Source organism: Protopterus annectens, chromosome 9.part0, assembly GCF_019279795.1.
Source record: "Protopterus annectens isolate FY-2018-M chromosome 9.part0, PAN1.0, whole genome shotgun sequence".
NCBI lineage: Eukaryota > Metazoa > Chordata > Ceratodontiformes > Protopteridae > Protopterus > Protopterus annectens.
In genome coordinates, this window is record NC_056743.1 from 1,812,938,170 (window position 1) to 1,812,966,155 (window position 27,986).

General features: G+C 37.6%; 1 protein-coding gene across 1 annotated transcript in view; it reads right to left on the bottom strand.

The window, feature by feature from the left end:
- LOC122812280 (venom factor-like) overlaps positions 1-27,986 on the bottom strand; it is a 2,973,268-nt gene that overhangs the window by 2,556,998 nt on the left and 388,284 nt on the right. The gene's annotated exons all lie outside the window — the stretch shown is intronic.

Here is a 27,986-nt window from a genome sequence, read left to right on the forward strand (position 1 = left end):
ATATAGGATGTGAGCACATCAGCTGAAGTAGAGCATGGCGTGAGTTTGTTTAAGAGTAGTGTTATATAGGATGTCAGCACATCAGCTGAAGTAGAGCATGGTGTGAGTTTGTTTAAGAGTAGTGTTGTATAGGATGTGAGCACATCAGCTGAAGTAGAGCATGGCGTGAGTTTGTTTAAGAGTAGTGTTATATAGGATGTGAGCACATCAGCTGAAGTAGAGCATGGTGTGAGTTTGTTTAAGAGTAGTGTTATATAGGATGTGAGCACATCAGCTGAAGTAGAGCATGGTGTGAGTTTGTTTAAGAGTAGGGTTATATAGGATGTGAGCACATCAGCTTAAGTAGAGCATGGTGTGAGTTTGTTTAAGAGTAGTGTTATATAGGATGTGAGCACAGGTTTGAGGGAGAAAGTAGAAGTGGTAATATGTGGCTGTTGGGCAGGGTTAGGATTAAAAGCTGGGAAATCCTTGGTATGTTCATTATACTATCTATGAAATAAGAGTTGAAATCTATTGAAGTTTTGAGAGGTGAGTTACCGGGAGAGGGGATAGGTTGAATTTTTGGGGTATAAGACTTCCTTAATGGCTATTCAAATTTTTTACAGTTGTGTTTACGCTTGTTCTAAATGTTGTTAAAGTGTAGTTTTTTGTCTTATTTGATTTTTAGTATGGTTAGGAGCAGTCTGAAGTTTTCAAGATATTGTGGTGTTTTATATGTTTACCATCCTTTCCACACTTTTTCTCCATCCTGCATTAGCATTCTACTGTTTTTGGATAGCCAAATTACCTAATTTATTTTCAGTTTCTTCTTTCAAGGAGATGCAAGGATATTTGAGCTACTCAGAAAAGTTCTACAGAATTCCTTTACAGCATCATCCAAGAACACAAGATTTATGATGTTCCAGTTAATAGAGGATAGAATAATAATGAATATTTCCAAATTAAACTTTGGATAGGTTGTCTGTTGTTTTATAAACATGTTGTTTAAGTGGATGTGTGAGATGTCTGGTTGCATCGACTGGGAGATGGTCACTGAGAGAGTCTGACATTTTACTGTGCTTCTGTTGGGAGAAGTCCTCATTTAAACATACATGTTGTCATACTAACAGGTTTTTCTTCTCTTGTCTCCATTAATTTCATTCATAAACTCTACTCTTCTCCAAATCATTAATTACTACCTAAGAAGTGATAAAGCAAAGGTTTTAGCGTACAGTTATGAAGCCAACAGCTGTAGCACTGATAAGGTAGGTTATGCTACAAGCAGTGCAATCTTTACATCTTCTTGAGATTAGAGAACTAGAGTCATCACATCACTGCTTGTGGAGTTATGGCTTTTATTTATATTCTGGTACAGTGAGTAAATGTTTAGAAAGAGAGAATGAAGTCATAAAGGCATGGAGAGAGGTCAGAAAGGCAGTGGTAAATCTCAGTAATAACAGTGATAACTTTCAGTAAAGCATATAGCAGTGACAGCAAGTTTTAAATAAATGTTTTGGTTTTGAAGACATAAAGGTGCAGAAAGTATGAAGAAGCAGGATGGTTCTGTTCTACCTTTAGACAGCTCTGGAAACATTGTGAGACGGTAGCATAGTAAGTCATGGAAAATTTGCTTACCTGATTACAGGAGTAAGTCCTGCAGAAGTTTGTTAATATTAATTACGAATTGACTCACATTTTATGTTTGGCACCTCCTTTCTATCACTAAAGGCTTTGATATGCACTAACGGTTTCATTTACTCTGCACACATCCAAAGTTTTTAATAAAATTAGGTCTATTTAACTTAATAGCTTAATCCTGATTTCATTTCTTATATTACAAATTGTTCTGTTTTTTATTATAGAAACATGCAGCTCACCAAATTTATACTCTTTGGTTCTGTTTTTCAGCTCAGTAACATATGAATTTAATTTCTGCAGTACCATGTGTTATTTGTAAAAAAAATATATACATATATGCTCATCTGTCCTCTTATTTGTTCACAAAACCGGTGGCTGTACAAATACCTAGATTAGACACCTAAATCTACACCAGAAAATAAACAAAACTCACTGGATGAATAGGTTCATAACTCAATATATTCCTTGTTTGTGAAAAGAGTTACTGGTCAAAAACATACTACTTTGATTACTTTTAAAGCTAGCATTCATGATTAATTGGGTTGACACAAATTTATACCAATGTTATAATGTAAATCCCTGCTCAATTTGGGAGGTAAACATTAGGTGCTTGAAAAAGGGTGGCATGAACACTTTTGCAGTGTTATCAGTTTAAATGTGTACATAGTTAAGCATATTATGGTTCTTATGATTACTTTCCTAACATTGTTTCTGTGTTCTAATAAGTGACATGTTCTTTGAGGATTGCCATATCTCTGCTAAATGACAAGTTTTTCTGGGACACACAGCAATTACTGACCTTATCTAAGTACTGTGACTGTAGAGCACTTTAGCTCAGAGAGTTAAGGTTATCAGTTAAAAATTAGCTTCATCCTATAGTCTTGGATTCAATTCTATCAAGTTTCATTTAAAACTATCTGACTCTGGGCAAAGTACTTAATCATACAGTGCCCCAATCTGCCCCTGAAGATGACATTTTGTGTTTACAGGACCTACCCAGTTAACAAATCTTCTATTCAAGTGAAGTAAAATAGATAAACATCTCTTTTCCTTTTTCCTCAGTAACATTTCACAATGTAACACAAATGATCCTCTTCAGAATTTTTGGCTTATTTCAACTGAAGTGCAAATTAATCAAATTTCTTTCTTTTTTAGTGAATAAAATTTCTTTTAAACACCATTATTAAGTTAAAAACAGCAAACTGCTAGCATATACACACTAAAACGTCTCTAAAAAATAAAGTCCATATAGTAAAAAAGAAGACGCTGATGGCTGTATTCTCCAAAAAGGCCTTTACTAGTGCAAAACACAAGCGCTTTCACAAACGAGCTTCTTCAGGTGTACATCAAGCACTACAAAAACACACCCTTTATACTAACACACATAATCACCTGATCAAAGTTCATAATTATAAAAACTATAAAACCAAAAAAATATATATAATAATGACTTCTCAAATACATACATAAAATACATTCATACTAACAAGTATGTAAACTCATTTAATACATATAAAAATATATATAAAAAGCATTATGCTGATATTCAAAAAATTTTATCTTTTCAACGGCCTCCTTTTCAATCTAGGTCTTAAAGGGATACATTCATTAAGTCCGTGCCCCTCAGTGCTCCTCAATTTTATAATCCATGTAGCTTCCAAATTCTCAGTCCTATTGCAGACATGACCTTGTCTAAGACTCTCATGAAGTAAACCAATGACTCTAAAACTAAAAACATGAGATGTATCTGTACCAGCTACGTGCTTGGCAAGTGCATTCGTGTTACTACCTTTCCTGATGTTATAGACATGTTCTCTAATGCGTTCTCTAAGGTGTCTATCTGTCTTGCCAATATAAAACTTTGCACAGACCCTGCAGCTAGCTAGATAAACAACATGCCTGCTGTCACATGATGCTGAGACCCGAAAAGTATAGTCCTTACCCTGGTCTGGATGATGGAATGACAGACCACTATCTATATAACTACACCAACTGCATGATCTGCATTGAATAGTACCAGTGTATTCTCCATCCAACCTAACATCCTTAGGATAACACAATCTCCTCTTAATAGATTTTTCATTCCTATAACTGATTCTCGGTACAGTATCAACTATACCAGCTATGGTGCTATCTGTCAATAGAACCTGCCAGTGTTTCCTGATGATATCAATATATCTATTCACATCAGCTGTGTACTTCAAGGACACTCTCAGCCTGGTACATACAGACTTGCTATCCGGACATTGTGATAGCTGTCTTTTCTTAGAAAAATATGGTTTAGCCTCTACACCCCGCTTACTGGCAGCTATTGGTATATTCCTAGCTAAAGTCTTATCATCATAACCTCGCTGACTTAAAATTCCAGTCACTCTATCCAGCTCATTCTTGAAATCTACCTCTCTCACACTAAGTCTAGAGGCCCTCATAACTTGATTGGTAACAATATTCTTAAAAATATGTGGTGGATGTGCACTACTCCGGTGAAGAACGTGATTGACATGACAGTCCTTCCTATGTTGCTTAGTATACACTGACCCTGTTTCATCTCTCACTACTACCACATCTAAAAAGTCTAATTCATTATACGACATCCTGTGTGTGAAACGTAAAAATTCTGTAGACTCATTAATATAGCATAAAAATCCACATAGACTGTCTTCATCACCCTCCCACAGGATAAAAGCGTCATCCACAAATCTCCGATAAAACCGAATACGTTCCTTGAAGGGACCTTTAAGAACATGATCTTCTTCCCAAACAGCCATAACTGCATTGGCGTAGTTAGTGGCACAAGATGTGTCCATAGCCACGCCATTGCATTGTCTGAACATCTGATTTCCAAATAAAAAAACATTATGTTCTAATACTAACTTCAAAAGATCTGTCAGTAAACATACTAATTCTTGACTATATAATGCATAATTATTCAAAAAATGCCTAACTGATCTAACCCCTGCCTCATTGGGTATCACCGTAAAAAGTGAGACTACATCAAGAGTAACAAACATAACTCGACAATCATCATATGTAGATAGAAAATCATAGAGGTCACTGAGAAAATGTTCCGTGTCCTTAAGTACATGCTGTATATCATTCAAAATCGGTCTAAGATGTTTCTCTATAAATATAGAGATAGATTCGGTGCACCAACCTCGCCCTGAGACAATAGGTCTCATTGGCGGATTCAAAATAGATTTGTGCACTTTAGGTAAACCCTGCAGAATGGGTATAAGAGGTTTAATGGTTAAGAAATAGTCAAACAACTTCTTGTCAATTAACTGTTGCTCAAAAAAAGACCTAACACTGTCAGCAACTATATCTATGTGTCCATTGACCTGAGTAATACTCAATTCCTCATCCCTTATCGAGGACTACAATAAGACCTCCTTTATCGGCTGGTCTAAATACAAGGCGCTCATCATTCTCCAATTCCTGCAGAGCTATGGCTGATACTGTTGAAACTGAGCCATGCAATTTTTTACAGAGATACAACATAGAGTTCCCTTTACCCATGAGAGAGAACTCTACTGCTTCGAGAAGAGATCTATCGAGAGGCAGGAGCCTAACACGGGGAAAACGGAAATGGGACAATGCACCTACGAATCAGTTGAGTATCAAGAAGGCATTTCTGAATGCAAAAAGGGATTGATTTTAAATTTATCTAGTGTTTTGTTGAATATGTATCAGGTGGCAGTCCTTGAAAAAGGACTGTCTTTTATACCTACTAGTCGTTCGTGTTTTGCAGATGTAATTTTGGACATTAAGACTTTCACTAGAAATTTAACTTTGAAATTGTTGTATTCAGGAAATGAGTCTGTTGAAAATCATAATATGTTTGTTATTCCTAGTTCCTTTATTCCGAATGTGAATCCTATTATTAATGCTTTTGAGAAGTTATGTATTAGGGATATATATGATGCAAACATGAGTGCAAACACTTACTTTAACAAGACGGGTTACTCGAATTTGAATAAGCAAGAAGCCATAGCTCTGCAGGAATTGGAGAATGATGAGCGCCTTGTATTTAGACCAGCCGATAAAGGAGGTCTTATTGTAGTCCTCGATAAGGGTTGGTATGAGAGGAAAATGTTGGATAGTTTGTCAGACAATTTATTTTATGAGGAATTGAGTATTACTCAGGTCAATAGACACAAAGATATAGTTGCTGACAGTGTTAGGTCTTTTTTTGAGCAACAGTTAATTGACAAGAAGTTGTTTGACTATTTCTTAACCATTAAACCTCTTATACCCATTCTGCAGGGTTTACCTAAAGTGCACAAATCTAATTTGAATCCGCCAATGAGACCTATTGTCTCAGGGCGAGGTTGGTGCACCGAATCTATCTCTATATTTATAGAGAAACATCTTAGACCGATTTTGAATGATATACAGCATGTACTTAAGGACACGGAACATTTTCTCAGTGACCTCTATGATTTTCTATCTACATATGATGATTGTCGAGTTATGTTTGTTACTCTTGATGTAGTCTCACTTTTTACGGTGATACCCAATGAGGCAGGGAATAGATCAGTTAGGCAATTTTTGAATAATTATGCATTATATAGTCAAGAATTAGTATGTTTACTGACAGATCTTTTGAAGTTAGTATTAGAACATAATGTTTTTTTATTTGGAAATCAGATGTTCAGACAATGCAATGGCGTGGCTATGGGCACATCTTGTGCCAATAGCTACGCCAATGCAGTTATGGCTGTTTGGGAAGAAGATCATGTTCTTAAAGGTCCCTTCGAGGAACGTATTTGGTTTTATCGGAGATTTGTGGATGACGCTTTTATCCTGTGGGAGGGTGATGAAGACAGTCTATGTGGATTTTTATGATATATTAATGAGTCTACAGAATTTTTACGTTTCACACACAGGATGTCGTATAATGAATTAGACTTTTTAGATGTGGTAGTAGTGAGAGATGAAACAGGGTCAGTGTATACTAAGCAACATAGGAAGGACTGTCATGTCAATCACCTTCTTCACCGGAGTAGTGCACATCCACCACATATTTTTAAGAATATTGTTACCAATCAAGTTATGAGGGCCTCTAGACTTAGTGTGAGAGAGGTAGATTTCAAGAATGAGCTGGCTAGAGTGACTGGATTTTTAAGTCAGCGAGGTTATGATGATAAGACTTTAGCTAGGAATATACCAATAGCTGCCAGTAAGCGGGGTGTAGAGGCTAAACCATATTTTTCTAAGAAAAGACAGCTATCACAATGTCCGGATAGCAAGTCTGTATGTACCAGGCTGAGAGTGTCCTTGAAGTACTCAGCTGATGTGAATAGATATATTGATATCATCAGGAAACACTGGCAGGTTCTATTGACAGATAGCACCATAGCTGGTATAGTTGATATTGTACCGAGAATCAGTTATAGGAATGATAAATCTATTAAGAGGAGATTGTGTTATCCTAAGGATGTTAGGTTGGATGGAGAATACACTGGTAATATTCAATGCAGATCATGCAGTTGGTGTAGTTATATAAATAGTGGTCTGTCATTCCATCATCCAGACCAGGGTAAGGACTATACTTTTCAGGTCCCAGCGTCATGTGACAGCAGGCATGTTGTTTATCTAGCTAGCTGCAGGGTCTGTGCAAAGTTTTATATTGGCAAGACAGATAGACACCTTAGAGAACGCATTAGAGAACATGTCTATAACATCAGGAAAGGTAGTAACACAAATGCACTTGCCAAGCACGTAGCTGGTACAGATACATCTCATGTTTTTAGTTTTAGAGTCATTGGTTTACCTCATGAGAGTCTTAGACAAGGTCATGTCTGCAATAGGACTGAGAATTTGGAAGCTACATGGATTATAAAATTGAGGAGCACTGAGGGGCACGGACTTAATGAATGTATCCCTTTAAGACCTAGATTGAAAAGGAGGCCGTTGAAAAGATAAAATTTTTTGAATATCAGCATAATGCTTTTTATATATATTTTTATATGTATTAAATGAGTTTACATACTTGTTAGTATGAATGTATTTTATGTATGTATTTGAGAAGTCATTATTATATATATTTTTTTGGTTTTATAGTTTTTATAATTATGAACTTTGATCAGGTGATTATGTGTGTTAGTATAAAGGGTGTGTTTTTGTAGTGCTTGATGTACACCTGAAGAAGCTCGTTTGTGAAAGCGCTTGTGTTTTGCACTAGTAAAGGCCTTTTTGGAGAATACAGCCATCAGCTTCTTCTTTTTTACTATATGACCATTATTAAGTTATCACTTAACACAGAGGCAAATATATGCTTTTTAGAAATGAAAACAAACTATATTAACATTTTTCCACTTACATATACTATATCCATCCATCCATCCTCAACTCCTTTTTCCAATTTTGCATATGGGGGTCGGGGTGTCCCTTCAACAGTGACAATCATCTCTTTCTTATCATCTTATCTATCATCAGTCCAGCATTACATACATTGCTGAGTTCCTGCCTTCCCTTAAACCTCGCATCTCCCCCTCCTGAACTTTATCCTGCATGTAGTGCTCTCTCAGTTTCTATTTTTTCTTACGTAATTTGCTCCATTCCTTTTCTAAAGACCCCTTGTCCAGTTCTTTTATCTATTTTACAATATTCAGTACTTCAAATACAGTTGGTTTAGATTTTGAATTCGATTTTCTAGTAATCCTTTTGGCAGTCAACAGAATTAAATGTAATAAGGCCTTACTATGTCTAGGCAAAACAAATCCTGTGTCCCTACTCAAAAGAATCATTTCCTTGGTTAGCCATTTTTTCAGTGAATATTCATGACAGAGTACTTTGTAGAGAATTTTTAAAATCTGGCAACTCATTACTCTCCCCAAACATAAGTTCCCAGTAAATGCTTTCTTCCGCATCACACCTCCAACATTTGCTATCTATCTGATGAACAATTGCCTTGAACTCTGCGTGGGTTAAAAAATATCTTTTGAAACACTTCCAAGCAAAGATTCTAAACATTCTGGACTTTGTTGCAAACTTGGCAGCCATACATATGCCCTCCCATTGCTCCCTTGCAAATTGCTTTTCCAGTCTCTCGTCCCAATCTTTTCTAACCTCCTCTGATTGTTTCTTATAGTTATCATGCAATATTTTATATGCCCTACTAATTATCCTTTTTCTAACAGCAGCTTCTGTTCTAGATTAATCTACAAACTCTACCAGAGCAGGTCTTTTATTTAAGATTCCCCTATCCCTTTCTCTTTCTCTGTACTCTAATATCAATCCCTGGAAGGGAATGCAGTATTCAGCCAGCAGTCCAAACGTCTTCTTGGCCACATCCCATTCTAATACCTTTCACTCTCTAGGTATTTATTTCCAATACATTGGTTCCTATCAGTTTTCTCTAGTGAATTCTACCTCCTCTTGCTATTTTCTGTATCCCTACTTGCAGTCTTCTTCATTAATGGCAAAATCTCCTTTCTCCATTCTCATGTTGGCTTAGTTCATAGAATACTTTCTGATACTTTACAAATATAACATGCTTTATGGCTATTATTATTCTGTTTAAGGATCTGCAGCCAAAATAAATCCTATTCTCCCTTTATTTCTTGAACCCCACCCACTTCATCATCATCCCTTTAAATTTGAATTCTAACTTTCTGCTTGTGTTAGATAGATGAGCCTTAGCTGTCTAGCTCTAAAATATCCCTTCAAATCAAGTAATCCTAAACCACCTTGCTCTATTCGAAGAAACAAATCATCCACTTAACTATTGCCATTTTCCCCTCCCAGATGATTTACTTCAACTCTTTATTAGTTATTGCCCACAACTTCTCTGTTTGATAAAAATACACCTGACCCGTATATAAAACTCATGGGACTAAAACCATTTTCACTGCTTCTATCTTACTACTATATCCATAAACAAGACCTTCTAGTTTCTCAGTTTTTGTATTTTGTTTAGTTTCTTCCCACATATCCTTAACTGCCATAACAGATGCCTTTTTAATCCATAATCCTAAATATTTCATCTTATAATGTCCCATAAATATGGGTACTGCTGAACCAATTTGTGTGCAGGTATGTAATTTACAGCTATATCCTTTGTTTTATCTTCATTAATTTTGTATCCAGAAAAGACTTGGAACCGTCTCAAAATGTTGCACAACATTGAGATGTCCTTTTCTGGGTTTATCATGTAAAAATAATCTGCAAATAAAGCCAAATTTTCTTGATTACCATAACAATTATATACTTGCATTTCTGAGTACCTTATTTTCTTTGACAATGGCTCTAAATATAAAGTAAAGAACAAAGGGGAAAGAGGATACCCCTGCCTGATTGCATTGTTCAAGCACAACTTATGGGAGAAAAACCCTCCCACTTTATTTATAGCCTCTGATCCTTCATATAGCCACCTAATTCACCTTTTTATTGTATCAGGGAATTCAAATGCTTCCTTTGTCTGAGTCATAAAATCCCAGCTTATGCTGTTGAATGCTTTCTCTGCATCAATGCCGCCAACAACAACAGCATTTTCTTGCATTATGCTTCCCTCTTGATCATCCTTGTTCTGTTAAAATGATCAAATATTTCCTCCATAAAACCACATGAATCCATACCTATCAATTGTGGTAACACCTCTGCTATTCTTTTAGATAGTATGAACATAAACACTTCATTATTTAACATTTGTTTACTGGGAAACAATGCCAATTTTCAGCGGAGGCCCGCAGAGAAATGCTTTAGACACATGTCTTTGTACCATGGGAGGAAACCAGAGCACCCAGAGAATACCCACACGAATGCAGGGAGGACATGATGACTCTGCACAGAAGGCATCCAAGTCAAGAATTCAACTGGAGAACCTCTTGCTGTGAGGCAACAATGCTACCGCTGCACTACGTCTTCTTCTTCTTTCGGCTTTTCCCAGTTAGGGGTCGCCACAGTGGATCATCTGTCTGCTCATGACTGGCAGTGGAGTTTTACGGTGTCGGGTTGCCAGCCCGGCGCCCAACCTTCCATAGAAGGCACACACGCACACACTCACACCTAGGGCCAATTTAGAGTGTCCAATCCACCTACTGCATGTTTTTGGGATGTGGGAGAAAACTGGAGCACCCAGAGTTAACCCACGCGACCACAGGGAGGACATGCAGACTCCGCACAGAAGGCACCCCAGCCGAGAATCAAACCGGAGAACCTCTTGCTGTGAGGCGGCAATGCTAACCGCTGCACCACCGCGGCCACCCGCTACTGCTGCACTACTGCACCGTCTACAATAATCATAATCATGGTTTAAAATTAAAATGGGTCTATATAAAACTGAGTCTAATGGGTCTTTACTGCCTTTAGGTAATACAGCCACCACAACTTTCTTCAAAGATGTTGGTTGTTGCCTTCCTTTTAAAATACTGTTAAATGAATCACATTTTTGATCCAAAGCTTCCAGTTTTCACATTTCATACTAATGAAAGTATTCCTGGTGACTGCAGTGGAGAAATATTTCCACTAACAATTATATTTCTATAGTAATGTTTGAAAGCAAACATACTCTTGTTTATTTTTGTAGACAAACTTTTTAATTTCTGGCAGATATTGTACCACATTCTGACACCATGTCATGTCACTAGGATTAATAAATAACATAATGGCAGACTATCTGGTGTGTCTACATTAAGGTCTGTGTTCAGACTGAATTCCGTATCACTTCTGTGTACATATGACATGCTAATCACTGTAGCTAGCTCATTTACCTTCAAAATATAGAACCGTAATACATATGCAGTTCTTACAGCAAGAAGATCTCACTGACTGACTGATCTGCTCGTGCATGTCATGCAACTCCTCTGGCATCCCTATCATGTCCCTTTGCAGGTGATTACTTCTCATCAGGTAAGAGTTCTCCACCACAGAAGTATTGCAATGGAGCATCCCTCAGACATACATCCTTCTTATGCCCCAGGGACCGCAAGCAGGTGAAAACCTATCACTCCTCCTTCTCCCCAGCAAGTGCTTCCATTCACAGACTGCTAGTTCAGCACAGATCTTCAGTGGTGCAGGAGGATGCCATGCTGTTGTACCAGTGCTACAGCACATCAAATCAGCAGTGCCCAAGTGAGTGGAGGGCCAAAATACAGTAAAGTGACTGAGGGGCTAGTAACCTTCCCCTAGTATAAGACATACCTAGCAACAACAAAGTAGGACTATATAGGAGAGGGATGGCAGTAAATCTGATGCTACAGCATAATGCTGCAAGCAATGATTTTATAAATCTTAAGTTACACATTTTCTTTGTTCTATACTTTGATATAGTATGAAATTGCACATGGCACTTGTGGTTCTACACAACAAATGGTACAATGTGACTTTAATGAATGGCTTTTTCACACTTCGATTATAGCTAGTTCATCAAAAGTTTTATTGAGTGGAAGAAAAAACTGACATGGCATTTGATAATTTGGGGAAAAAAACACAGTATTTTCCCCTATGCTCCAGGACTTAACTATAACCAACTCTGAGATCCTGATGAAACATGACCTAAGGAGGAGATTTGAAACTGGACTATAACCCAGGTGGCTCTACACATGCGGTGTATGCTGACTGTTTTAACTGTTTGTTATAGATAGAAAGGAATCCTCTGTTACTATTATCAACAGATGGCATGGTTCCCTCTGGATTAGAATCTGCGTCAGCTAAATTGGATGGTTTCTTTTCATCATTGAAAGAACTTGAAAATGCTTTTTATAAATATAAGAGCTTACACTGGCAGATGTTACACTCTGAAGAGTGCTTACATCTTAGAATAGTTCCAAGAGGTTTTCACATATTGAGGTTGCTTACTTATAGAAATGTTTACCCTGGTTTGTTGAAACAATGGTAATCCTTCAATTTAAAACTCAGCTTCAGTCATGTTATACTGTAGATAGAGTTCTTTAAATTTAATGAATTTTCTCTGCTTACATAAATTAAAGAACTATGGAATACTTTGAATGTTCATTACTCCTCTGACTTTTGTAAACAGAAATTGGATGACCTGCAAGACTGCAGAATATTAAATGCAGGAAGTTAATATGGGATCTTTCCGATTTTCATGAAAGTCAGATTCTTTTTCTTGGCCAAGGAATAAATGACTACAACAGACTCTGTTACTGAAGAACAGGCTAATTTAAATGTGGAACTTATACACACGCACTGGTAGTTAGTTCTACAGTCACTAATACATCAGATATTACCAGAATTTGTGACGACACAGGAAAACCTGAGGAAAGGCCGCTCATTAAGTCGAGGGTGGAAAGGTCGCAAGGAGATGCAGATACCAGGACAGTTAAATTTGGATGCCACAACATGGATCTTCCCAAGGTTTAGTTTTGAACATTTCATCTGCTTCACTGACTGTTGTTCAAGTGAATGTTTTGAATAAGGGTTTATCCTTTATTCTGGTTGTTCCATCTAATTTGACTAATGTTTTAATTGACTTAAGATTGTTTGATAGCAATGTGACACTAAGTACTATGTTCCCTAATCAGTTTAATGTGATTATTTCAGAAAACCTAGATCTTTTCTTCCAGCCAATAGTTCTTTGATGATAGCTTTTCTTAGATCATATGAGAGTGATGTCTATGATGCTTTATCTCCTAAACACAAAGCAGGTTTTTCTAATTTGAGATAAATTGAACATACTGCATTGAAATAATTACGTGAATCACCTTTGTTTGAGATTTGTACAGCTGATAAAGGTGGATCCATAGTGGTGATGGATAGGAGGTTTTATTTGGATGGTATGCTTTTACTGTTGTCTGATTTAGACACCTATCATGTTTAAATAAGCATCAAGTGAACTCTTTGCTTAAAAGAGTTAAAAGTGATTTGTATGATTTTCATATGAGTGGTTTATTGTCTCATGAATACTATGAGGTCTTCTCTGTTGAACATCCTGTGACACATGTTATGTATGGGCTTTGTAAGATTCATAAAAATATTAAAGATCCTTCAATAAGACCTATTGTCTCCAGTCAAGGATGGCTCACAGAACCTCTATCCATTTATGTGGAAAAACATGTTATGCCCCCTTTGGATGAAGTTAGTATGGTTTTAAAGGATACTAAGTAGTTTGCTTTAAGTTTATATGATTGGCAGAATGGTTTTAATAATGATGATGTGTATATTATTGCAATGTTGGATGTGAGCTCTTTACTCTCAGTTATCCCTAATGGTATAGAAATAGACAATATTAGATTGTTTTTGTCACATTACACTAATTATAGTAACTGTAAAATTCATTTGATTTGTTGGCCTCTTGATCTTATTGTTGAAAATAATGCATTTATTTTTATTTACAGAAAGTAGGTGTAGCGGTGGGCACAGTGTGTGCCGACAGCTATGCAAATATGGTGCTGGTATACTGGAAATTAAATATGGTCCTGACTGGGAATGTGTTTATAGACTATATTAAATATTATGGCCATTTTGTGGATGATATTTTTCTTGTATGGACTGGATGTTTGGGGAAATTGTTTGACTTTTTTGATTATTTGCATGGGACTACTTCATTTTTTTAAACTTTAGTGCTAAACCGTCTGAGAGGTCCATTGCATTTTTGGATGTTTTTATTATTAGGGATAACAATGGGAAATTTCTACTACTTTGTAAAAGAAAGATTGTAAAAAGAATAACACTCTACATAGGACCATCATGCGCCCTCAAAATATTTATAATTATGTCCTTAAAGACCAGTTCATTAGAGTTGTGAGACTTAATAATGATGATGCAATCCTTTCTATGGTGTTTAATGCCATGTGAAAGGAATTTTTTTGGATGGAGCTTTTTGGCAGAAGTGACTGAGAATGTCATTAAGGATGTTTTGGTACATAGACATACCTTTGTGGGGCCTTATTTTCTGGAAACAGATCCAGAATTATTTTAACATATTCTAATGACATTAACTTGATGTGTAATGTTGTTAAGAAAAACTGGCCTATTTTAATGGTTGATGAAGATTTGAAGAAGAAACTTGGGGAGTGACCTAAGTTTTCTTTTAAGAATGGTTTGTCTCTTAAATGCCAGCTATGTTACAATCAAAATTCTTCTGTGCGGGTAGGCACCTTTCCTTGCAGGTTATGTTATGCCTGTAAATACATTTGATCAACATAGTTTGTTATATATCCTGATAATGGGAGGTCATATAGTTTTAGTCTTTATGCCGATTGTAATAGTACAAATTTACTGTGTTTAGCTCAATGTACTTCCTGTTCTTGTTTTTATGTTGGTAAAACCAATCGTTCTTTTAAACAACATATTTTAGAACACTTATATGATATTAAGAAAAGGAAGACATCTAATACCCTAGTTAAACATACATGTATGGTGGGTAGAGGAGATTCTTATAAGTTTTTTGTTTCACAGTTACTGAGCGTTAATTTAAGCGGGGTAATCTCTCTAATAATACAGAATGTATAGCGTTAAAATGGATTTTAGAATTATAGGCTGATAAAGGTTCTGGATTTAATGAGAATGTACCTTTAAGACCTATAAATCTCATACGGTGCATCATTAGTTAAGTACTTAGATGTGCTGGTTTATTGCTGTTTTACATGGTCTGATAAATGGCCTATTGCTCGTTAAACACTTATCATATCTCAAACTATTTTATACTTCCTTTGGTCATTTAGCTGGTCTTCTTTGTTTTTATATTTACAATTTTGTTGTGGTGTGACTGGCTTTTATTTGTTGTGGATATTATATATTTCTGCACTTACAGGAATAGCCCAGGTGAATAGAATGGCATAAAAAATTATCACAAGAGATTGACATGCAAGAATATGCTACAATATTTAGGTTACGATATACATGACCAGTTTACAGTGACAAAACATACAGTGAAAACTGATACCACAATTAACAGATCTTGGCAGTTATGCTGTAGCTATTATAAATAAGAATGCAACCAATGGTATAACAATGCAGCATATTAGACAGAGAGATACAGTTCTACTATAAGTGGTGTACAACATATATAGCTACATGAAAAGATACAAACAGGTGAAGAAAGGAAAGTCGATAAGGGAAAAATACAGAGGGTAAGAGGTAGAAAACTGAGGAAATGTGACAGATGAGAAGGGATGAAGGATATAGGCTGAAACTGGGCTTTGGTGAAGTGATCAAGAGGATGTAAAGAGATGACAAGATGATAGGAGGGATGAAACTGGGCTAACAGGCTGTGAGAGAAAAGCAGGATTTATGAAATGTGACCTATTGTGGCAGCATCTGCACTGTGCTTGTGTGAAGAGGTGTTTCTTGAGTTACTGCCTGAAGTCTGAGTACTTCTGAAGGTCTTTGAGAGTGAGAGGAAAGGAATCTAATAGTTTAGGTGACTGAATGGAGAATGCACAATCAGTTCATTGAGGTTTGTTTCTTTTGAGTTTGTAGGGTGGGTTGAGATTGTGAGAGAATCCTGAGATTATACAGGTGCATGCGTGTCTGAAAGGTTTATGTGTGATAGGGGAAGATGCCTCTGGTGAAATGCCTTTGCAAAGTAGTGAGGCTAGTAAGAGGTTGTCTCTCAGATGTATTGGTAAACATTTCGCCTTACTGAGAGGCAGTGGTGGTCTTTTGGGGGAATAATTAACAATGAATCAACAGATTTTATTGGAGATGATTTGCAATGTGGTATCATTTTTCGTTGAAGCTGCTGCTATTACATGTAGTCCATATTTGAGTTGAGATAAGAGCATTCCTTTGCTTGGTATTTTCAAGATGGCTGCGCACTGATCAACAGCTAAAGAGAAAGCACTGTCTGGGAAGAATAATGCAGCTTTTCAGCAAAAATCAGTTCAAGAGATGTTTTCAAGTAATTTACCGGAAAAAAATAAATCAAATGTGATGCTGATATGAATGCATCTTCACTAGTACAGGTCTTGGCTGCTATCTCATGGCCATATACTCTTTATGCTCTTTCAGTTAACAAATCCTGCTGTTGAAAACCAGTCAGTTGTTTCTTCTGCTTTCATAAACTGAATACAGTCTGTTCCTTTCAATTTCTGTATGCTCTGTTTTTAAGTACTATTTTTTGAAACAGCTCTTCTTGAGAAGTCTCATAATTAGCCATCCATTTCCTTTTCTTCATTTCAGGCTCTAGTTTTTGAAGTTTTATCAGTTCATCTGAATAGCTAGTTAAAACTTGTATTTTCCAGCCTTTTCTTATGTGAGTTGATGTAGTCCTTCAATGATTCATTTATTTTAATCACCTCTGAGTGGAATTGAGCAATTGTAGTAGAAGGGCAAAGTATTAAAAGCTGAAGGCAGTACAGTGTTTGTGGAAAATGATTATTCACTGTACACCAGGCAAAAGAGAAGCTAAGTTATAACAGCAATTGGGAAATGTTGAAAGGCTGGTGTGAGATTCAAGCTGCTGTCCTGCTGTCTTTAGAATATTTTTCCTGGAGGATCAAAGACATTTTTGATGCTGAAGAGACTAAGGAGGCAATAAAAAGCATCTATCTAACAAAAAGTGAGCCTGAATGCTGAAGGGGGACTCGGATTCTCATTCTTAAAGCTCATAGGAAAACTTTGCTAGTGAAACATTTCACAATGGTCCTAAGGAAAATACTTCAGAGACAAAAAAAGCACAGGAGTTCACTAGATAAACAGAAGTACCTTGGAACAAATTCTGGTGTTGGGCAATGGAGATTATCAGGAAGAACACCAGCAACACTGAAATTAGTGAATACATTTGAGAATATAAAGCATCTTTAAGTTTGTGAAATATGGTTTAGCAAGAAAATGTGACAAGAAAGATTGGACTTTTGTTGACTTTGTTAAACTTGTGGGTGGAATGTAAAACATACGCCTTGCTTTATGTCATTAATGTTTAGAAGTACACTAAAGGGAAAAAAGAAGTAACTATAAGTAAAACATGTTTGTTCTTATTAGTATTTATATAAAACATTCCATGATATAAATTGCGTGTTATATTGTAAAGTTTGCATAGTGTGCAGTAATGGATATTTTAAATGTGAGGTGCCTTTTCACTGACTGCTGCATGTGTTAAAGATATTAAAAAACAAGTACTTGTTTAGTTGTAAACCATATAGGCTTTGCAGTATAACAATAGAAGAAATATTAATATACTGCTGTGATTTCCGGCTGCTTGGGGGTGGGGTATAAACGTATACTGATTATACTGTATTCAAAATTAAGATAATAATTTTCCTTTGTTTTATAAGGGTAAATGTCTAGATTAATGCCCTTGGCTTAAGCTATAAACAAGTTTTTTTTGTAGGCATATAGACTTGAAAAATAGACAAAATCATGAAAAATGCTAAGTCTCTAGCATCTGCAAAGATATTAGCTTATTTGATTTCCATTAGCAAATGCTCTCACGGGAGACAAGAAGTCCACAGCTAAAGGCAAATGGCCAGGGCAATTCTGCACATTAGGTTCTGAGTGAAATTTACAAATAATCCTTCATGGAACTGCAAAATTATTAGTTTTTTATTGCTGACTACTTTTACATGGAGACAAGCTGTCTGCAGATGCAAGCAATTAATCTTGAGAGACCTGAGTACTGTTTGTGGAGGGAAATGCAACATTTAAATGTATAATGGCAAACAGTTTGGTGACAAATAAAGGTTGAAATTATGTGAAGTGAATATGAGATAGTAGCTTCCCCAGCAGCCTTAATACTTTAATGCATTTAATATAACAGTTCACAATTTAGTTTTGTTCAAGGCAGTCAGTGCACTTTTTCTTATGGCTAAAAGTTAATGTTTTCTGAAAGTATGTAAGTTGTTTTGTTTAGCATTTGAGAAGGGAATAGATATAAGAAAAGAGCAGACAGCAGTCAGGGTAAGTGGGAATACAAGCTGTAACATGCAGTTTAGTATAGGTAACTTTAACTTTAGATTAGGCAATGCATGTGGGTGCTGCTTTTGATATAGGGACATTTTTCCTATCTGGAGTGCTAAACTTGTTGAAAATGTATATTGTTTTGTGTTTTTATTCTAAGCTAACAGGGAATGTGTAGTGTGTACATGTATTTAGGGTTTTGTTTGGGGGTTTTCATTAATGCAAAGAGTCTTGAGAAGCATGACATAGTTTCAAACAGAAATGAGAAGAAACAGCTGTGCAAAAAAATAAGCCGTCCAAACATTAGTGTGTGCATGTAACACAAAAGTTGGAAATATTATTTACTTATTTATTTCACATTTGTTAACCGGGTTAGTCCAGCTGAGTTACAAAAAAAACATTTTCAGTGGAGACCCGAGGAGAAAAGTTCCAATAACATCTGCAGCAATAAAAAGTAAAAGAAACATTATACATAGCATAAAATAGAGTACAAACTGGAATGCCATTATACAAAATAAAGTATAGTCACATAAGAAAGTGTGAGCACTAAAATATAAACACACAAACAGTTTAGTCACAGTGCTATAAAGCTAGCGTGTTCTAATATTTATAAGAATTTGAAGTAATGCCAAGACACTTCCTAAGTAGAGGTTGTAGAATGTGAATAGACAGAGGTATATGGGAAGTTAAGTAGGGTGATTGCAGTGAAAGATCTTGGAGTTAAACAGGTGATTGTTTAGTGTCTTTTTAAAGTTGCTGGCATGAGTTATACTTCTGAAATGTAATGGGAGTTTGTTCCAGCTATGAGAGACAGAATATTTATAAAGGTTTGTGTCTATATTTTTACAGGGCATATAGGTCAGTAGTAAGAGTTGGTTGGAACTACAAAGACGATGACTGGGGGTGTAACTGGACAGATGTTTGGAAAATGATGGGCAGGAAGTGAGGTTACTGAGAAGGGAGTGAGCAGTTTGGAGTTGAGTGAGTGTAAGTTGATGTGGGAGTTCAAGACAGTGAAGTTTCTGTAGGGCCAGGCAGTGGTGGGAGGAGTAGGGATGATTTACAGCAAATCTAGCAACTTTATTGTATGTTAATTCGAGTTTGTGAATAAGGGAAGATTGTAGGCTAGTCAAGATAGGGGAGGCATAGAGTAGGGGGGTAATAAGAAAGTTTGAGCAAGGGCACTTTTCGATTCTGCACTAAGGTATTTTGTATTTCTGCAAAGTAGGCCTAATTTGTGGTGGGTTTTTTTGATGCTTTGTTGGACATGTAGATCAAATTTTAGTTGGTTGTCAATAATGGTGCAGAGGAGTTTAGTTTGTGTTTCAACTTTAATAATAGTGTTGTTGAGAGAAGAGATTGGAAAGGTAGATTTACAGTGGGAGAGGGAGTTAGGCAGAAAAAGCAGGAGCTTTGTTTTACTGGGATGGAGGAAGAGCTGATTGTCACTGAGCCACCTTTCTACAGAAGAAAAGGATTTTTGTGTAGTAGTTAACAGGTCTAACAAGTTTTCAGAGACAGATATCAATGTGGAGTCATTTGCATATTGGATGATAGAGGAGTGATCACAAGAAGTATGGAGGTTACTGGTAAAGATGTTGAATAGCAGAAGGCCAAGAATGGAGCTCTGGGGTACCCCATTTTGGATAGAGAGGAAAGTGGAACAAGAGTTAAGCCATCTAACTGATAGTTTTCTTTTAGAGAGGTAACTGGAGAACCAGATGAGGGGAGTGTGAGAGAGCTTGAGACAGGATAGTTTGGAGAGGGGTGCAGAGTGAGAAACAGTGTTGAAGGCTTTAGATAGATCAAGTAACAGGCAAGATACAAATTTGTTGTTGTTTCTGGCCATAGCAACAGTTTCAGAGAAGGAAATAAGGTTTGTGGAGGTGCTGTATTTAGGGTGAAACCCATGTTGTGTAGGAGAGAGGAGATTTTCTTGGATAAGATATGTAATTAGTTGAGAGTGGATACATTTTTCAAGAATTTAAGACAGAGGAGAGAGGATAGCAATGGGTCTGAAGGTGGTAGGTTCAGCTGAATTACCACCTTTTGTAGAGGTCTAGTGTAGAAAGATTTCCAGAGGTCAAGTACTATGGATTCTTGAATGGATCTATTAATTAAAATACAGACAGGAAAACAATTGAGTCAGTAGCTATTTTAAGGAACTGAGGAGGAAGGCTGTCAGTAGAGGGAGAGCAGGGTTTAAATTTCAGGAGTAGTTTTCTGATGTAGGAAATAGATACAGGTTTGAATAAGAAAGTGCTGACATTGGTAGTCTGAATGAGAAGGGTAGAGTGGTTTGTGTTACAGGCATCTGTAGTAGAAGAGGAGTTATTAGGAATAAGCTTGGCAATAGTCTCTCTGAAGTATTTGTTAACAAGTGCTGCAGTCTCTGTTGGGGTGTTGTTAGGGAAGGAGTTGGGGGTACTGGGGGTACCAGGATGTATAATTTTGTTAATAGTACAACAAAATCTTTTAGGATTGGTGTAGTGGTTAGTTTGAGCTTGGATGCAATAGTTTTTCTTATCATGGTGGATGTTTTTTATCGGTGAGTTTCCTAAGTTCTCTGTAATCTTGTAATTGTGAGGGTGGTTTAAATTTTAGCCAGGGTTTCCAAGCCTTAGCTCTTTTTGTCATGAGGGAGAGAGTATTTCTAGTGAGCCAGGGTGCATAGTTGACCCTGATTTTCCTTAAGGGAGCTAGGGAGTTCAGGATGTCAAGAAAGATGTGGATAAATTTAAGTACAGCTTCACTAATGGGCAGAGAGTGCAGGAAAGACCAGTTGATAGAGGAAAAACACACATAGACATAGAGAAAATATACATTCAAAACTGTCATGTATGGTAAGTGGAAAAAGTAGCTTTTTATCATAACAGCTGGTGTATCTATTTTATCTTAGTAAATGGCCTTACGAGTATATACTAAAGAAAAGAGTAATGAATTATATTAAGAAATGCTTTGTGCAAACAATAATACTACAGGAGACAGATTTGTAAAGGAATGAGTGTGTGAATTTGGCAAAGAAAGGATTTCAGGATGGATATTCAGCAGAATTTGAGGGAAAAGGAAAAGTGGCGTGATAATGTTGATAGCTAAATGGGCTCCAATAGTGATAGAATAGGGATACGGATATTATTGGTAGATTTGTAGTAATAAGGGGTTATTAGTAAAGAAAAGGATTACAATGGCATATATTTATATTTCACCCAAAACTGCTGTTATGAAACTTAAGGAAATTTGGGGAGAAATTATTAGTTTTCAGCAAATATTACTTATAGGTGGGGAGCGGAACTTGATTTGTAATACTGAGGATGTATCTGTGGAGATAGAACAGAAAATGTAACAAAAGAAGGCATATATCTGAAGAAATTTTTAAAAATATTTGGTGTGGAAGACATCAATTCATTATTAGCCACTTAGACAGAATTTACATATTATTCCCCAAGCTACAATAACTGGAGTAGACTGGATAGAAATTATATTTCACAGGAATACATTCATGTAATTGAAAGCTTTGACTCACATCCAATAACTACTTTAGATCCTGCACCAACAAAAACTAAGATGCAGGATAATGAAGAAAAAAATGAGACACTGCTGCTTTCCCACCTACCTGTGAAAAAGAGAAGAATTTAAGGCATGTGTAGTAGAAATTATTCAAGCGTTATTAGTAAAGACAGAAATTTCTTCAGAAGTAATAGCTAATCAGTGGGATAAAATGAAACTGTAGCTTGAAAATAAAGCAGAATAAAAGAAAAAGAAAGATGGTTAAGTTGATAGGAATTATTTAGAGGGGCTGACAAAAGTTAAAATATTGAAGAATAGAAGTAATCTGACCAAACAAGAAAAGGAGCAACTGTGGTGGTGCTGCGGTAGCGTTGTCGCCTCACAGTATGACGTTGTCCTGTTTGATTCTCAGCCAGAGCGTCTTCTGTGTGGAGACATGCATGAATGGACATACCTTCATTGAAGGTTATGCATCAGAGCTGGCAAATCGGCACATAAAAATCTACTGCCAATCATTAGCGAACCGGAGTTCCGCTGTGGCGACCGCTAACCGGGAAAAGCCGAAAGACACAACAACAACTGAGTGCTACAGAGAAAATATACAGTATGCATTAAAGATTTAGGTTAGGCAACTATTTTTGATAACAACTCCAGAGTATAAAAACATTTAAAACAATGACTTAGACAAAAGAATGTAGAAAGGGTTTTTGCCAACTTAGGGAGCCTATGAGAAGAAAAATAACCAAAGATCCTATAGACATATTAGAGATATTTCAAAAAAATATGATAATTTGTACCCAGCAGAGGAATGTGGAAATCAAGAAAGAGCAAAAATGAAAATACTTATGGAATGGAATATTTAATTATGCGAAAGTTAGAGGATGATGAGGCTCAGCAACCATTAGTTAATATAAGAGGAGATGAGATAAAATGGTGATGTGTAATCACTCTACAGGGAAGTCTCCAGGAACAGATGATATTCCTGTGGCAGTTTGGAAGTTAGGAGGAAGAAACAGATAAGCATCTGAAACATTATAAGTTCATAGGTGGGTACTAGGCTATCTGCCAGAAGGCATTTTGTAAGCCTAGCCAGAATGTGTTGGATTTCGCCACCCCCTTAGACTAGTTCCCTGTGCCTCTGTCCAGCAGAGCCACTGCAGTGATCCCCGAGGTAAACTTTCTGTTTCCCATCCACTCGTCAAGGTTTCTTTTAAAGAGTGTTAGCGAGGAGCTCTGCCTAATGTAGATTGGGATCTTGTTCCAAAGCATGGGAAGTCTCTGGGACAGAAATGTATCCCTCCAGCATATCCTATTTATTGTTGTGGTGAGGTTTTGATCCCTAGAGTGTGTGGCTCGAGGGGATAAGGTTTTCTTTAGGTGGAGCATGCCCATCAATTCTGGGTTGGACATGGCCTTGTATGTCAGGCAGAGATCACCTCTGAGTAGGCGGTATGCAACTGAGTACAACTGGAGTTTCTTCAGTCGAGCTGCATAGGGCATCTGTTTGAGGCCATTGATCCTCTTGGTGAGGTACTTCTGTGGTCTTTCCAGCTGTAAGGTACATCCCAAATGGGGCGTTGTACTCTAAGATGGGTCTGATGAGTGATGAGTAAAGGGGCACAATGACCTCTTTTGATATGGATGTGAACCCTTTTGTGATTAGGTGGGCCATGTAGAAGGATTTGCTAAACACTTTGGTAATGTGATTATCAAAGGTGAGATTACCATCTACTTGAGTCCCCAGATCCCTTATTACATCTTCCATATATAGGGGACTACCACGTATATGGTAGTTTGTGGGTACTTTGTTTTATCCAAAGGGGATGACTATGCACTTTTTGGCATTTAGCTTGAGGCCATGATTTTGACACCAGGTATCCATCTCAGTGAGACCCTTTTGGAGGATGTCTGTGTCAGCTGGAGAGTCAATTATAGCCCCTAGTTTGCAGTCATCTGCGAACTTGGTCAGCCATAGTCCTCCTGTGCTTGCCTGTACCTCTGAGAAGTATATGCCGAACAGGAGGGGTCCTAGGACTGAGCCCTGGGGAGTGCCACTTGTAACCGGTTTAGAGTCGGACCTAGCTCCCGCAACTCTCACCATGTGGGTTCTGTCCGTGAGCCAGTTGGCAACCCATTTTGTGAAGTAGGGGTTTATGTTCAGGCTGGTGAGCTTGTCTATAATACCAGAATAGGGAATGGTGTCAAAGGCCTTAGTGAGGTCTAGGTAGGCTGTGTGTACCACCTTTCCCCTCGTCTATAGCCTTGGTAACTGTCTCAAAGAAGTCCACCAGGTTTAGGAAGCATGATCTTCCCTTAAAGCCAAACTGGGTAGGGTCCAGTGTTTGGAGGTTTCCAATGTCTGTGTTAATGAGTTCCATGATGATGTACTCCACAGCCTTGTAGACCAAGCTAGTCAGGCTTATAGGGCGATAGTTCCCGGGGACTGTTGTGGCTCCACCTTTGTGGAGCGGAATAACTGTTGCTGTGTGCCACTCTATGGGTATGTAGCCTGTGGAGAGGCTGAGTTTGAACAGTGCGTTTAGGTGAGGGGTTAGTTCGTCTTTGAGCTCATGTAGGACGCAGCCTGGGACACTATCCGGTCCCATTGATGCTGTGTTTTTGGCTTTGGAGAGGGCTGTTTTAACCTGAGTGTCTGTGATTTCAGGGACTCTACATTCTTCTGGTATGGTTATGGGCCCTTTTGGGGGTGAGAAGGGGGTGAAGTTTGCACTGAACCTGTCTGCCAGGATGTTGGTGATATAGGTTGGTTCAGTGTATTTTGTGCCATTCTGCACTAACTCTGAGCAGATTTGAGCATTGCCACTTAGATTCTTGACATAGTTAAAGAATGTCTTGTGATTATCTTTGGAGTCCTTTGCAATTTTTCTTTCAAAGCTCAACTTGGATGATTTTATGAGGGATCGTAGTTTCTTGCTGATACTGATCAGGGATGTCTTCCCTTCTTGGGATTTTACTCTTTTCTGTACTAGTTTCCTCCTTCTATTGTATAGCTTGTTTATGGCAGAAGTCCACCAGACTGGTTTCCTTTTCTTGGAGAAGTGAGTCTTGGTTTTGCTTGGGATGGCATGATCCATGCATTCTTGTAGCTGCCCGTAGAGTGCATTAGTAAAGGATTTTGCAGCTTGGACAGTGTTATCCTTCAGCATGGGGGCTTTGAAACTATCCACCTTGGTCTTAAGTAATGTGAAGTTTGCTTTTGAAAAGTTTTTCACGGTGGCTTTCTTATCTGAGGGTGGGGGCGGAATATGGATATCCAAAGTGATTTGTTTATGGTCAGATCTAACCAGCAAGGGATTGACCTCTGGTGTGGAACACTGGTCGCCCATATTGGTGATGACCAGGTCCAATATGTTGTCACCTTTGGTGGGAGTGTTGACCAGTTGAACTAGGGCATTTGAGTTTATAAATTCTAGGAAAAGTTGGGCAAGGGAGTTAGTACTTGAGTAGTTCTCCCAGTTAATGTTTGGGTAATTGAAATCACCCAATATTAGGGTGTTTGGTAGGACCTTTATGTTTCCCAGTGTTTCCGGAAATGCTGAATTGCCCATTGTTAGTTGCACGTGGATGATCTCTGAAACATCATGCTGTGCCACTAACCTGGAGGTGTGGGTATCCTTGATGAATATGGATACGCCCCTGCCTTTTGTATTTCGGTTTGGGTTCTGTGGCTGAAATGTATGGTATGAGTTGTAGCCTGTTTGTGCTGGGGTGCTCTCTGGAGCCTTAAACCAGGTTTCTGTTACTGCACATATATCGATTTTCTCCATACTAAGGAGTGCCTCGAGTGCATGCATTTTGAGGTTTAGACTTCTGGCATTGAGTAGCATTACCCTCAGTTTTTTGTTACTTGTGCTATTTACGGCGGTGGGTTTTTCTTTTGAGCCTTGCATAAAAAACGCACTATGGGGGTGGCAAGAGCCTTGGCGAGTATTTGAAAGCTTAAGGGTGACAGGTGCAAGCTATTTCTAGCGAAGCAGCGTGGCTTGTCGAGCATGTCATCCCAGGTGGACAGACACTAGATCCCCTTTGAATGACACCAGAAACTTAGCCAATTGTTGAAATCGAGATTTTTTTCTTTATACCGTGGTATCATTCTTGGTGAGGGCAGGATGCTACTCAGGGTCAGGGTCATACTGGCCTGGGCTATGTGATCAGAGAGCTCTTCCATGTCTCTTTTCATGTAGTCCAGGGAGGTATGGCTCAGGTCATGCACACCAACATGGACAATGACAGAGTCATATTTGTACTTGTTCTAGAGTGACCTGAGTGCTTGTGTTATGTGGTGGATCCTGGTACCCGACAGGCAGCTCACAGTAACCTTCTCCTTATTCAGCCTAGTGAGTGGGAAGTCAGTGTGCCTGACTATAGAGTCCCCTATTACTAGTCTGTTGGGTATGTTATTTTGCCTTAAGGGCTGTGATTGCATGGCACACTGGTTTTGTGAATTATATGTTTCATGGTTTATGTTGAGGGGTTGGGGTTGCTTAGATGTTTGCTTTGGAGGTATCTGTTGGATTTGCAGATTTTTATTTAGAACCTCCAAGTATGTTTCCATGTATTTATGTGTGTTTTAATAATAGTGTTTGAAAATGATGGGAAGTACCAGTACATTGGAAAAAAGCTATGGTGGCTGTATTACCTAAACAGGGTAAAGACCTATCATACCCGTTTTCATACAAACCCATTTCAATATTAAGCCATGATTACGCAGTGTTTATGTCTATACTGCCTAAAAGAGTGACAAAGGTGTTGCCAAAATTGATTCATACGGATCAAAATGGTTTAGTAGAGGGCAGGCAAACTTTTGCAACATTAGTAACACAATGATGGTTAAAAGGGAAGCAGAATGAAACAATACAACTGTTATTGGTGGGTCTTGATACAGAGAAAGCATTATACAGAGTAAGATGGAGTTTTATGTATTGGACAATGGAAACGTGCATTCTAAGATACAATAATAAGGTTAATTATAAGGATATATTAAGGATTGCAGGTGAGAGTTAAAATGGGAGGGTTCCACTCCTTAAGTTATGTTTGAATGGAGGAACCAGTGAGGTGCGTCCACTTCCCCCTTTGTTATTTGCTTTATATTTGGAGCCACTGGCAAAGAAAATCAGGGACTCAGAAATTCATGGATATATTTGATATGGAAATCAAAACAGTTGGCTTTATTTGTAGATGATATTATTTTGTACTTGATAAATCCAAAAATGGATATTTCTGTGTTGTGGAACATTTTGACACAGTTTCAAGTCCTTTCAGGATTTAAAATTAATGAAGATAAAACAAAGGCTACAGCAGCAAATTATGGGTCCACACACAAATTAGTTCAGCAATACCCAATATTCAATAAAGGTGTTAAAAATTCAACCATAACAGGTATTTCACTTAGGACTCCCCTGTCTTTTTCCTTTACCTATAGTCTGATATCAATCCCTGGTAGGGGGAGACAGTCTCAAACCTGCAGTCCAAGCTTCTTCTTCTTCTTCTTGGTCTCATCCCACTCTATCTTCTCTCTAGGTATTTGCTCCCAATACCTTTGTTTCTTTACCAGTTTTCTCTGGTACATTTTAGCCCCAATTACATATTTTTGTATACCTACTTGCAGTCATCCCTACCACCAAAATCTTCTATCTCTATTCCCACATTGGCTGAGCTTTTAGAATACCTTCTGCAGCTTTATGAATATTATATTCTGCATGGTTGTTATTATTTTCTTTAGGACCTTCACTCAAAAATTCCACTCTTTCCTTACTGTATAAACTCTCCCTCCCTGCTTCATCATCATCCCTTTTCACTTTGAATTATAACCTTCTGGTTTTGTTATATATATGAGTCTTAACTTGACCAGCTCTAAGATATCCTTTCACATTAGGCTATGCTAAACCACTTTATTCTGCTTGAAGGATCACCTTATTGCACTTGACCCTTGTTCTCTTCCCCCCCCAGATAAATGCCTTCAAAGCTTTATCAATTACTTTCCATGACTTCTCATCTGGTTGATAAAAATATACCTGACTGGTATATACAACTAAAGA